A 14,971-nucleotide genomic window follows, 5' to 3' on the forward strand; every position below is an offset into this window, starting at 1 on the left:
CCACAGTTATAGAATCTAATTAAATAAAAATTCCATCAATCGGTGTCATCGGATCCATATTTAGTGGCGAATTATTTATTCGAATTGTAAATAAAGGCCTGTACTGAATTCCCCGCGTACAGCGGATTATGTAAAATTCATCATTCAAAAGGAAATGAAAATTATATTTGCATGGGTCTTCTTTCCGCGAAAAACCCCTGTGAAATTGAAGTGCTTCACTTCATTACTCGCGACTAAACCTAATGAGATCTCCTTATTTTGCGTTTTTGATGATGAGATATACTCGAATATCTGAACACAAGAATTCTTGAGTAATTCCATTTTCACTGAATATTGAATACGTAAATTTTTGTTACGGCCTCAGGAATCGCAGCTTCTTATGCTTATTCGAATTGCCTAATTGATTTCGTTTCAATTCTTAATGTTGAGGGATCATTGCCTCTTATTTTTTTATGATTTCTTGATATTTCGGAATGAAAACTTCAAAGGTCTGATAGCCTGGTCTATTTTTCAATGTAAATTTTTCTGTGGAAACGACCATTTCACAGTTGCTATTTGTAATTTTCTCGTATCGTTTTGAGAGTTCTCTTGCATATATTGTATTGATGTGTTGAGTTTTTTTATTGTTGGTGCTTTTATTTCTCTTGAATATTTCGATCATGACACTTTCAGCTGAGATAACTAATGGTATTATCGAGACTGCTGGTAGATGTTACATATTTTTCAGTTTAACTGACTATACAGGGTGGCCATTTGAAAACGAAACAGACGAGATTACAGACGAAATAAATTTTTTCGATAGAAATGCTCGGACAGGTCGATTTCTGTTTCGAGGGAGACAACTTAAGATGTAGGTTACGGACGCATAGCGCTTCAACCCTTGCTACTACGACCCTCACCCCCAATTTTTGAATAGGGAAGATGGGGTGAGTGATACCTCATTTGAAAGGTATTTTTATACCGATTTAGGCACAGTTATTGTTTTTTCATTTTATGCATTAGTCCTCGAAATATTCTTAACTAAGTATTTGAAAATGAAGTGGTGTTTTCATGGCACTTGTAGTGTTTTTTTGTGAAAAATCGACATTTTGAGCTTCAAAACATACTTCTTTTTAACATTTTTATCCAAATGTCGTTGATTGAAGAATTCTGCAGTTCTATTCGCACATTGATTATTTGCAAAAAAAAGTGAAATTATTTCCACCCGCTCTGAAATTGAATAAACCATATCGAACAATGAATTAGAACACATACAAGTCTCGATTCAAAACTAAGAATAATTCACATGTCAAAGAACCAGTAAGCCAACTTAATGATCTGTTCGTAATAAATAAAAAATTATCGATTCTCATTTTTTTGAAAAAGATATGAATTCAATAATCAACAAAATGAAAACATTATTGAAGCCAACTGAGAAAACACTTCATAATTAGATCGGAAATCGTTTCACGAATTGGGACTGGAATATTTCTGTGGCATCATTAATGATTTGATTTTCTTACCTGGTAATCCGATTAGAGATATGTACGTATTTGGACTTTTTGGAGATTTCTATCGATCAAGTGTTACCGCATTTTATTGGAAATACTGCAAATTATATCGAAGATAATTTAGATTGAGTTTCAGCAAGATTGAGCTCCTTCGCAATACGCTTTGTTTGTTCGACATTTTGATTAAAGATTTCTATGTCAGTGGATTGGAGGAAGAAAGCCACAGTCATGGTTGTTTTGAAGCTCAAAATGTCGATTTTTCACAAAAAATCACTACAAGTGCCATGAAAACACCACTTCTTTTTCAAATACTTAGTTAAGAATATTTCGAGATGCATTAGTTAAAATGAAAAAACAATTACTGTGCTGAAATCAGTATAAAAATACCCTAAATGAGGTATCACTCACCCCATCTTCCCTATTCAAAAATTGGGGGTGAGGGTTGTAGTAGCAAGGGTTGAAGCGCTATGCGTCCGTAACCTACATCTTAAGTCGTCCCCCTCGAAACAGAAATCGACCTGTCCGAGCATTTCTATCGAAAAAATTTATTTCGTCTGTAATCTCGTCTGTTACGTTTTCAAATGGCCACCCTGTATATCTCTATCACGTCAATATTATAGATTATGATCAGTAAGGGCCTCTGCGTTTCCTTCGATTCCTGAGTGACTGATAAATCAAAACTAATTCTTGCCAATTCCATTTTAAACATTCCTACAAGAATAAAGCCTCCTCAAAAAAATATAAGATTGGGACACTCTATTATCAATTGACGAGTGATAAGAAACTAACAATTCTTATCGGATCAATTGGGGTATCAAAACACAGAACTGAAAAATTAGACGATTATGCTCAGTTTTCCTTGAAATATCATTATCTTCAGTGAAAACCCATCGAGCAAGGTATTACATAGGGAATTTGTATGGAAATTCCAGAAAATCTATTAGGATGAAGTGGGAAAATATGCCTGTCATTTTCTGACCCTAAACTGATATCAGAAATATTCGAAGAGGAAATCTAAAGGGTGCGTCCGACTGGAATTCAATTCTGCGCTAGGGATGAAGGATGAAAGAGGACCGGATTTGGGAAAACAAGCAGTTTAGCAATTCATGGATTAACTCGATATCCCAGCTTATAGGAAATTATAGATATAAACTTAATAGGACTATTTTTAACATTTTCGCGTTCGACATTCTGAAGCTAGTGAAAGACGCCGTTTAGTGCGGAACTTATGTAGAAAAGAGGAGATTCCTTGAGTAATTTCAGGAAATTCGTTTTCGAGATACGAGATACAGAGAGTAATAATTTTTTCTCTTATAATATTCACATTTCACAAAATATTCAACTGAAATTTGCCTAAATATTATAATTGATATATTTTTCATCACGTGACATGAAAATGGCAATAGCAAATCTACAAGGTGAAATAAATTATATGGAACACTGTCCGCTGTTTTTCTCCAGAACATTTTTTGGTCAGCCACTGTTAATTTGAATTAACAGTGGCTCGCCAAAAAAATTTGTTCGAACAAATTTAACTAGCAGCTCTGTTGTTATACTAAACTTTATACTCTCTTGTAGTTTTGTCGTATCAGCTATCGATTTCGAGAACAAAATTTGAAGGATTCTCCCTAAATCCTCAGAAAAATTTAAATTGTCATAAAAATTCAGTTAGTGAGCTGTGCAGAATAAATTCATTGTTAGTTTTGATACTTCAAGTTAAACTCGGTATTTCTAGAAGCGAATGCATTTTTACAACTTGTTCTCACACTAATCCAAAAATTAACACTGTAACACCCTGTATCTCGAAAACGAAACGTTTGCGATTCCATATTTATAGGACTTTTTCTGGAAACTACTTAAGGCATCTCCACACTTCTTTTGTACCTCCAAAATAGGAACACCATGTATACTAATATAGACTGCTCAAAACTTGAAGTGATTTGAGTCCATGTAATTATACAGGCTGTTTTCAAAGGTGAGTTTTTTTTTCGACAGAAGGTAGAACTCGTCAAAATATGTCGTTTAACCAAAAATTGTCTCTATAAAATATCCAAGATGGTTGTAATACAACCTCTAGAAGTTCGACAGAATTTCATTGAATTTCAAGTACAGGGCTGTGGAAAGTGATTCCGGTGTTGTCCTGCAAAAACAAAACACCTTTGGATAGCTTTCCGCGTGTTTTCTCTTCATTTCTTCCCGTAGAGTGGTCAGTAATGACGAATGGTAATCTCCGGGTATGTTCTACCCTTATCCAAAAAAGCAATTATGATTACTCCATGGCAATCCCAAAAACCGAAGCAAGAACTTTTGCACCAGACTTTTGGACACGAAACTTCTTAGGTCTTGGAGAACCAGAGTGTAGCCATTCCATCGATTGATGCTTTGTTTCTGCATCGTAGAAATATACCCGAGTCTCATCCATAGATTCGGTTTAAGAAGTCTACATCGTTTTCAAATCGAGCACAGATCGAACGCGATGCTTCTACCCTTGCACGCTTTTGGTCAACATTCAAACATTTGGAGATCCATTTGCAGCAATTTTTTTCATGTCCACATTGACGTGAACTATATGATGAACGCGTTCGTATGAAATATTCAGTGCTTCAGATATCCGTTTTAGCCCAATTCCACGGTCTGATGAAATCATGTCATGAACTGCATCGATATTTTCAGGGACTGACACAGAAACTGGCCTTCCCGATCGGTCATCATCTTCAATGGAAAATTTACCTCTTTTGAAGCTTGCAGTCCAATTTTTCACAGTCGCATACGAAGGACATATATCACCAAGGGAATTAAGCATATCTTCGTAAATCTGCTCACCACTTAACCCTTTTAAATACAGTGACCAAGCTATTATTGTTTCCCTATTCCACTCCATTTTAACTAACGACGATTATGGAGGGTGGGAAAAAGAAGAAGATTGTGACGATCATTGTAGAAAAAATTTGTGAATTATTTGAGACGAATTTTATGAGTTAGATTTTGAACTAGAATTCAATATTCAACTCTTGGTGATAGGTGATTTTTGGTGAAACGCTTTTTTTTGTCCAGTTCTACCTTCTGTTGAAAAAATCTCACCTTTAAATGCACCCTGTATTCACGAGTATGTTTATCTGGCTGTGTGGGTGTGCGCACAATTCAAAATATATTCGTTTATAATAAAATGTATTCGTGATACATATTGCGGCATACTTTTGTTTTTTTTTCGTCTGGTGAAAACAAAATCATTATTTCGTTCAACGACCAATGAGGTGATTTCATGGTGAATGTTATGGTATGAAATTTACATCGGTATCATTATATGTTACAACAGCACATTCAATTCAATATAGAAATGGACGGGCTTTCATACCCAGGACACGATATGTTTCAAATAATTCCTTCTAAGTTTCGAACTCTGAAAATATCCTGAATTAATCCAACCAATCTCATAATTACATAAAATGTTGCCTGACCTAGATATTTCCAACAATCACATTGTAGTTCGTGACATCGCCAAACGAAGCCAATATGTGGAATCAGTTTCTGTAACGAATCCGATTTGCTCAATATAACAATAGCATGTGTCCAAAAATTTCATGATATTCATAATCGAAAATCGACTATCGAAAACGATTTGGAAACCCGTGATTTGATCGTATATTCAGTGTATTGATGTGATTTGTAGCAATATTAGGAGATATTATTCTAGTCCGCTTTCAGGTTGAAAAACGTATTTGAAGTGCAGGGTTGGCACTTTGTTACACAATATTCATTAAAAAATATACTAAAGATATAAATAAGAACTCAATGGCTAAAAACTGAGGACCCACGTTCATTAGTAAGGAACTTTTGCGCGCATCCACGTCCTGATCTGGCACATCACTGCTTGGCTCCGCGCAAGAAAAATTCCCGTATATTTCCAAAACTACAGATCTGATAGGGTGAAAAACGTCTTGAGAAGACTTGACTCTTAATATCCTAGCTGGAGGAGGCCATTTTACACAATCCTTTTACAAATCGTTTTGATGTAATGAAATGCATTTTTCTATTGGTCCAGTATTTTTTGAATAGCAAACGGTTTTTAATTTTTTTACTGGAAAGTGGTACATCCTAGAAACTCTTTCCGTTTTGAATTGAATAAGAATACCAGAAAGAAATTCAATTGCGGAAAAAGACAGTGGCTTACTATTTTTTCTTCGAAAATATGTATACAGTGTGAGTCTTTCACTCGTACAAATATTTCAACAGTAGATTTTTGTGGACAAAAGAAACACTTTGCTCCCATAAAATTTTTTCCTCATTCGGCCCTGATAAAAAGATATAGCCATTTCAATTAGCCATTTTATTTATTTGGAATACATTCATTGTTTGCAATTGTATAAAGCCAGCCCATCAATTGAAAATGCTCGATTTCATCTACGAATTTGTGAAGACATATCACATGGGAATCCTAAAAAAATAAAAAAATTACAAAACTCATTGTTCGTTAGGATACGAAGGAGTATGTGAAAAATGAAAATGTGATTGAGCTTCTAAAAGTTGTTCATACTCTGGTATAAATTGGCAGTGATGATGCTATATGCTGTTCACTAAAGGTGCCTACAGATTACTCTGACGTGACGTGCGCCCATGTTATAATGCGCATGATTCAAAAATCTAACATAGGATTTTGCGCTGAAGCGTTATATTTGTCTGACGTGACGTTGCCGAAGTGCATTCCCAAGTCAGTAATTTAACGCTTCCGCGCAAAATCCTATGTTAGATTTTTTATTCGTGCGCACTATAACTTGAGCCCACGTCACGTCAGAGTAATATGTAGGCACCTTTAGTGAACAGAATTTCAATCATCACTACCAATTTCTACCAGAGTATGAACAACTTTCAGAAGATCAATCACATTTACATTTTTCACATACTCCTTCGTATCCTACCTAACAATAATTAATTTTTGTATTTTTTTTACTTTTCTAGGATGTAAGCTATGATGTGTAAATCGAAATAAAGTTTATCACTTGTACAAATGTGAATTTTCAATTTTTTTGGCCCGCCTAGGTAATTTTTCATTTTATCTGGCCTTCTCATCAAAAAGTTTGCCAATGTCTGTCTTAGGCCATCCTGACTCTATTTTGCTTGGCTAGTAGTAGGGGAGCCGACGATGCTAAATCAGTATTCACTGGTGCGCAGTGGAGATCTAGTGGATTTTGAAAATTAAATGGTAGAAAGAAAAAAAGGTCCTATGATGTATGCTTTTTCAGCGGTGAGGAAAGCGTCTGCAGGTTTTCAAAGATGTAAAAAAAATCGTCAGATTAAGATTAAGACACGGTATATGCCCCACGTGTCTCTGATAACAAATTCATGTTAATCTGACAGTTTATGTGGTCGGGCTGGCCGTACGGAATAATGAGAAAGATTTTTAGAGGATATATTAATTGGACCCAAAGGAAGCTACTTTTCAAAAGACTGACAATTCGGACGTGACGCAAGGTCACCGCGCTCCTTTGAAAATGCAAAAAAAATTGTTTCTTGTACATAGTCGAGCGTTTCAGTATTTCATACAGAAAGTCAATCACAGTGTTGCAGATGTATTGACCCATTATTCTGAAAATAACCAGGTGGGTTTCCTTAGAGGGAGAGTTTGAATATAAAAACAAGGTCTTTTTTAAGTATCTCCCTTCCTGTACCTCTAATCGTTTCTTTATTCATTATGAAAGTTGTGGATAATAAAATTCTATACAACTTTTGTCTGAAGCAATTCTACTTACTCTCAACCGTTTTTGAGTTAAAGGCGATGAGCGCTAGGAGCTTTGCCACACATGCGAAAGGCCAAGGTCAATGTAGAAACCCAGTGTAATGTACATCCATCACCATATATCTCAAAAACGTCCAAACGTAGAAAAAACTGCTTCGGACAAAATTTGTGAAAACTGTTATACGCTACATTTTTTATAATAAATGCGAAAACAATTTGAAGCCCAGGAGGGGAGACAATTCAAAAAAACCGATTTTTGAGACCTTCAAGGCCAATTTTTATTGTTTCGGCTTGCTGAAACTGTTAGATTATATTTTTTCCGTTATTCTTGAATCATTAGTTTCAAAATAAGAAAAAAAGCCCCCACCCTCGAGAATGTACACTTGACGTTTTAATCTGATACGATAAAGTAAATCCCGAATTTCCCTCTTGGGCTTCCTAACTATAGAGTGTTGCAAAACAAGATAAGATTTAGAGCTTAGAGCACAGACGATTAAAAATGGTTAATTTTAGGTTTAACATCCTTGAATTCGTTAAGATGTAACTTAGTACGTTTTATTAGACTTCTTGTGAAATAGTTCTTCATGACTAGTTTGTTGAAAAGCAAGACGAAATTCGGAGAGTAAACAGAGTTTTCATGTCATCACTGACAAGCTCCAATCATTAAATCTAATGCGCAATGGTGACAGAAGAAATTCAAACAAAATATATCGTTTGCTTCAGAAATTTCGACATAATGGATATATCATACAACTTCTTTCAATCATATTACAATCTGAAGCTCGTCCTCCCGAATAGAGGACAGTGAGTGGTGGTACTAATTAGATTTTTGTTTTGTTTTTCTCGTTTCAGCTTCGGGTATGCAGCACGATGCAAAAAACGGTCAGAGTTTGGTTAATCTGGGCGTTGTCGACGTAATTAGATTGAATCATATTATGATTGAGTCGACGAAATAAACTCCATGTTTGTTTCAGTTCCGTGGGATGATTTTATTAATTCAACTCCATGCTGCCGCCACCGCAGCTTATAATTAATTATAAGTAGTCGTTAATATTAATTTCAAGATACGGTAGCTGCAAATCGTATCCATTCATTCTGTAATACTGAGAGAATCATATCCATTAACTGGATGGGACAATTAATTGTCGAGATGAATAGAATTTTCACTGTTCTGCATTTAACTGCAAACAGTTGACATCTGGTCTTTCGAAATGAATAAATGATTGAGTTTTCCAATAGGAGGCTAGGATGATTTGAATTCTCGACTTAATATGTTTCTCTGTATAAAAGTATCGAAATATCCTAACAGAGGCAGTAATCAGTGCCAATAAATAAAGGTGATCACAGCAGATTTTCTGGTACATATTTGAACTATTACAACTAAGCCATCAAAATTGATTGAGATCATTTCCATAATTTTGTACGAATTATACCAAAGTCACCATAATGATTTATAATAAGTTATCAATCGACATAAAGATGTATCAATGAAATCAACTAAAAGCGTTTTTTCTTCGAAGCTCTTGACTTGAAGCATATTTTTTGTTGTGGCAAACTGAATAACCATCAGACTCAGTTTTGCTTTAGGAGTTATTGACATTTTCGGAGTGTTATCCAGGACATGTCTTTTGCGTATGGTATTTGAGGTCTGAGTGGTACAAATTCTCAATTAACCTAGGAAATATAACACGCGAGTAGCATACTATGTTTCATTCAACAAGTAGAAGAAATCGTTTTTTTTCATGAGATAATAGGTTTGTTCCATCTAAAAAAATAACCGTACAAAGCATCGTCAGGATTCGACGCAGTGAATAGAAGTGAAGGATAATTAGAAGAGTCGTTGCAAAACAAAATACAAATTGGTGAAAAATTACAAGGTTGTAATGCGTCGCTGTCTTCCAGCACTATCAGCAACTATATCGATATGGGAGCGTCTGGTTCCAATGAACCAACGAATTTCACAATGACTTCGAATTCGAATAAACCGTTAGCGTTTTCCTTCAATTTCAATATCAATGTGTGAATACTACTATAAATATGAACGTGAGTTATATAAATCACTAGTGAATTATTTGATAGTTTACTTGTCCAATGAGACATCAATAATGACAGTCATAACTGTCATAAGTTGGGTAAAGTATATTCCAATAACGAGTCAATTTTTTTTGGAACTATGTATGATTTTTATTTGAGATGATTCATCAAATACTATATAATCATCTGCCATATAGCATTAGAAATCTTAATTATAATGAGATTAGGAGAAATGTTAAAAGCTTATTGCTGAAAAAAAGCTATTATACTGTAAATGAATACCTGAATGATTGTATTAGAACCTAGTTCTTTTGTTATTTTTGACTTGTCCTATGCATGTATACACATGTCCAAAAGGATGAATAAAATGACTTAAGCCTTGCGGCTTTCACACTCCTCTCCAGAGGAAAATTCACTTATCCCAGATATCTCAGATATCAAAAGTATTAAGCTCTGTTGGAGCCCTTTCCAGGTTTTCGGGCTCGTGGTGGTGGTCGGGTCCGGGTCGCTCCTCGGCTCCCTGTTGTAGGTTGGATTCCTGCTCCGCCCGCACTTCCTGTCGGAGCAGACGGTGTTCCTCTGCATTCCCCATGTACTTGCGTACAGTTCTCGCCGTTCCGAGCAGTACCGCCTTCTGCATGACTCTATAGATATTTTCGTCCAACTGAAGTTTCCTCAAGTTTACTAGTAGTTTCTTCGGTATCAGGCCTGTAGATGAAATGACAATAGGGATGGTCTTGATATCTTTCAGCTTCCACTGTCTTCTGGTTTGTTTGAGATTTTTTCAGTGTGCCTATCTAGAAGATAGTTATTATTTGGAATTGCCACGTCGATGAATAGTGCTCTGTCCTCATCCTTATTGAGCAATATGAGGTCTGGTCTATTGTGGGTTATTTTCCGGTCTGTGAGAACTGTGCGATCCCAGTAGAGCTTGTGATGTTCATTCTCCAACACAGCATCCGGATGGTAATTGTAATAAGAAACCTTTTTCGAACTTAGAAGTTGGTGTTTTAGTGCCAATTTTTGGTGAAGAATCTTGGCAACAGCATCATGTCTATTTTTGTACTCCGTGCCTGCGAACTTCTGACATCCCCCGGTTATGTACTGGATAGTTTCATGTGTTGCACAGCCATAACGACAGCTATCGTCCGCCACTGAGGCATCCTTGGCGATATATTTCATGTAATTTCTTGTTAGAATCACCTGATCCTGGATGGCGAGCATGAAGCCCTCTCTGTCAGGAAACAATCTTCCGGAAGTCAACCAGTAGTTCGACGCAGATATGTCGACGTAATCATGGTTGACCTCGTTCTGGTGCCTCCCATGCAAAGGTTTGCCAATCAGTTTCTGCATTTTACTTTCTGCAGAGTGTTCGACGGTTTCCAAGTGATCCTGTTGTAGCTTTAAGGGTGTAGAACTATCAGCAACACAAACTATTTGATGGAGTTCTGACGAAGCAGCCTTGCTCAGGAAATATTTTCGAAGTCCTTCAATTTCCTGGGACATACGGTTGGACAAATCAACAATTATTATTATTATTATTATTAATACTATCCTGCGAGCACAATAGACCTGAAAGTCACAGTGAAATGTAAGCCCCTTGACCAACTATCTTACGAAAAAGGATCAATCACCACGTAAGTGTGGAATTATGACCTAAAAATACATAAGAAAAAAAATTCTAATTCAATGAGTTAAACCACTGCATCATCATCAGAGTTGAAAGGTGTATCTAATTCTGACACAAAAATGAAAGTTGCCATACAGTGGCGTAGCTTCCTCTATTGGGGCCCCGTATCAGTGTTTGACAGGGGGCCCTTATTATCTAGCCAAAAGCAAATGAAGGGTAAATTTTTTCACACACCGTTTTAGTGGTCACTTCAAGAAGAGAAAATGAATATTTTACGTCAGAAACCACTAATTTTTAAGGGATTTTCATTATAATTCAATCCAATCAGTTCATCATCTCGGAAAGTCAGAAACTTGTTTATTCGTCAAACAGAAAAAAAATTTTTCATTGAAGAACAAATATTCATTCATGTTATTGATTATTATTATTATCTCGTCTATGAATTTCCACATGAAAAAAATATTTTCCCATTGATGAAAATATGAGATTCACTAAGATCTAATACCTACAAAAACAATGTTCAACTGAAATAGCGAAGTACATTTTTCATACCTTCAGTTTTGCAGAATTGAAAGCATGCCTCTCTAATTTGGACATATCACCGAAATGATTTCCTTTTAGGTAAGGATATTCTAGACGAATCAGAACTTCAAACCATTGGGAGTAAATTTTCTGAATGCCGTTAAGTGAAAGATCCATAACTTTGAGTTTTTTGAGACCTTGAAAGCGAATATGCTTGTTTCTCCTAATCTGTTGTGAGACATGTTCAGCAACTGTAGTTGCAATAACTTGTTTTTCTGTAATTGACATATTTCTTTCAGAATAATGGTACTTAATTATGATTTTTTCACGATTTTTGGATCGACGATTGGAAGGGTTTACTTACAAAAAAAGCATTTTCTTTCAGCTGGCTTATTTGATTGAAAGATACATCCAAAATTTGAGTTTGTGGAGGTAAATCTAAATCTGCCACTACTATGGTTCTGTGCAACCGTTCTGCTTTTTTTAGATCAAAATGTATTTCGCTATTTCGCACATAATATAAGATGGACACTCAATTTTTATCCTTTTTGCCACCATCAGAAACGTTATGTTCAATAAAATGAGAAGAATAACATTGTTCTTCATTTTTTCAGTAACAAAACTACATTGCGAACTGAAAAGGATTCTCCTCATTTCTTTTATGATTAGATAAGCGGCTATCAGGAGATAAATTGATGATTCAGGTTGGTGTCGATGTTTTTCCGATGCTGATTTGAGAACAATCAATTCATCGATTTCATGCACCCGAAACTGATACTGATATTATAGTGATTATAAAACTATTTTCAAGCATATTTTAACAGCATACTCCGCATTGATTTATGCAGAAAACGAAATTGTATCGATGATTGAACTAAAAACAGATTATTTCATTTTCACAAAAGTTCACCTACCTGAAGACGCTATTGTGGTAGCGAAATAAGTGGTTCAAAAACTCATTTTTGTGAAAATCATATAATCTGTTTCTAGTGTACTACGAAATAAAAATACACTGCTCCACAAGAGTTAGGGATATCGTAGGTATTCAATCGTTTTTAAAAGTATGTAATCTTCCAGAAAATCGCTGTAAAATCATTTAAAACTCAATAACAACTTGAAACGATCCAATAAAAATCAGTATGAGACATTTCGTCAATCTGGTCGCCTTTTTTCTGAAGTTTGATTCTCTGCATTTGCTTCATGAATGTTCTTATTTTGAAATGAAGTTAGTTTATCAACGGCTTCGATTTGAAACGAGTTTTCTGAAAATGCCAAGACGTAAATTAACAAAGGCTGAGGCTAATAGGGCTATCGGAATGCTACAGGAAGGCCTAACTCTGGTTGTTGTAGCGAAAAGGCTCCAAGTAAGCCAAAGTGTGATATCTCGACTTTGGCATAGGTTCAGGGAGACAGGTTCCGTGTTGGAAAGACCAAGGCTTGGTGGGCGACGAAAAACAACACCTGCTTAGGATCGTTTCATCACCGTTTCGGCGAGAAGAAATCCTACATCTACCTGTAGAATGCTACGGAATACTCTTCAAAATGTAGATGGGGTCCAAGTTTCCATCGGAACCATCAGACGACGTTTGAGAGAGGTGAATCTACGTTCTAGACGTCCATTAAGAGGAATTCCATTAACACGTGACCATAAGCGTCAAAGACTGGAATGGGCAAGGCAACATATCAATTGGAACGATCAATGGCCTTGTATCCTCTTCACTGATGAATCCAGATATGGACGATTTTCAGATTCTCAAAGAATCCCACGCATACCCCGTAATCGTCGCTATGTCCAAGAAGTCCATCCATTCCGAGGGGTAGTGTTATGGTATGGGAAGGGATATGTTTCAACGGGCGCACAGATCTACACATTTGTCCTGGGAATATGACCGCCTTACACTATAGGGAGCATGTCATTGAGAATGTTGTGCCAAATTTTCACGCAGCTATTGGTGAAACTTTTCAATTTCTAGACGATAACGCTAGACCGAACCGTGCAGCCATAGTTGAGAATGCGCACGACGAGCTTGGTATTCCACATTTACCAATACCTCCGCACTCACCAGATTTGAATTGCATAGAACATGCATGGGATATGCTCCAAAGAAGATTAGATAATCATCAACCTACCCCAGAATCCTTAAATGATCTGAGAGAGCTTCTGCCCTGTATATGGAACCAAATTCCCCAAGAAATGTTCTACAACCTCGTGTGTAGTATACAAAGAAGATGTCAAGCTGTTATTGATGCCCGTGGAGGCCGTACATTGTATTGATAGTCTTAAAATGCTTGAATTCTCTGGGAATGAAATTTCGTTATTTTACTCGATTTTCCTTAACCACCCTGTATACGCTGCAGACCTACAGGCTAAAATTAATTTGCAACTTGAAATCATATTAATATGAATTTTCATCACAAAAATCTTATTTTACGTAACTATATTTTTTTGCAATTTAAGTCAATATCCCTCATGTGGAGCAGTTTAATAAATACTTTCACTCAACTCCTCAACTGACACATTTTCAAATATTCCAATATTCAAAACACGCACTGAATGAAAACAATGAGAAAAACACACACTGAAAGATCCACCATTTACTGCGATTGCCGCTTGTGCAGGCTGGTGCAAAAGACCCTTGAGGGTGGGAACTTCAGGCAATCCAAAAATGAGTTCGGCAAGGGCTACTGTATAAGCTGTCGAAAATTATACATGCAGATTTAATATTACATAAAGCGAAATATCTCAATTTGTATGGAAATAACATGTAAATTACCATTATTGGATAATGTGATTCAACTGTTCATTGAATTTATGTAGTACGAATGCCGTGCGAAAATATTACAAATGGACGATGGCCTTATGCGCCCCCGCAACACAATCCCTTTGTTTAAGATTCTACCGCCGCGCGGTAGCTGTAAGATCACGTAACTCTACAAACAACACGTGAGCTTCTCGTTATGTAAATTGTCACTATGCCATAATATGTTGGACCTTCAAGAATACCTCCCAGCTGAAAATTACGACCGGTATAAGCGATAAATATACAAACATATTCAGAGGAACAAAACAGGGAAAAATAAACTCGAAAATGTCGGCAGGCGCTCCTCTTTTGTTAGAACCGACGACTGCTCGTTTTTTCACGTCAGGCATGAGCTTTCTTTATTTTCTCCAATTAGCAAGAAAGCTATCTGAGGATGGGTCCTTTTTGAGACCTGATGCAGAAATGTGGATATCGGTTGTATCATTTCTAGAAGTTCTTATGAGGCTGTTATTTCAACTTGGCTCCTTTCGTAGCTCAATTAAATAGATAGTTTTCACCTATTGGTAGGCTTTGATCATCTAAGATGCAATTTCCACAGTCTTCAAAGGCCAATATTGATATTTCTTCGCTATTGATCTCTTCATACCGGGTGGTCTAACTATACACCCATATATTGCGTCTTTCGAAATGAAAATGTGGCGACAGACAATCGATTTCTCATACGAATTATCTCCTTTTACCACGTAAAAAAGAGATTATGTCTATATATATTCAATTATGATTTTGTTGCTGGTCTCGT

At 36.2% G+C, this 14,971-nt stretch overlaps 1 protein-coding gene across 3 annotated transcripts in view; it reads right to left on the reverse strand.

Moving 5' to 3' along the window:
• The window catches only part of LOC123321652 (lachesin), a 437,549-nt gene that overhangs the window by 94,962 nt on the left and 327,616 nt on the right, over nucleotides 1-14,971 (reverse strand). The window lies entirely within an intron of this gene.

This window comes from Coccinella septempunctata, chromosome X (genome assembly GCF_907165205.1).
Source record: "Coccinella septempunctata chromosome X, icCocSept1.1, whole genome shotgun sequence".
In the NCBI taxonomy this organism is placed as follows: Eukaryota; Metazoa; Arthropoda; class Insecta; order Coleoptera; family Coccinellidae; genus Coccinella; species Coccinella septempunctata.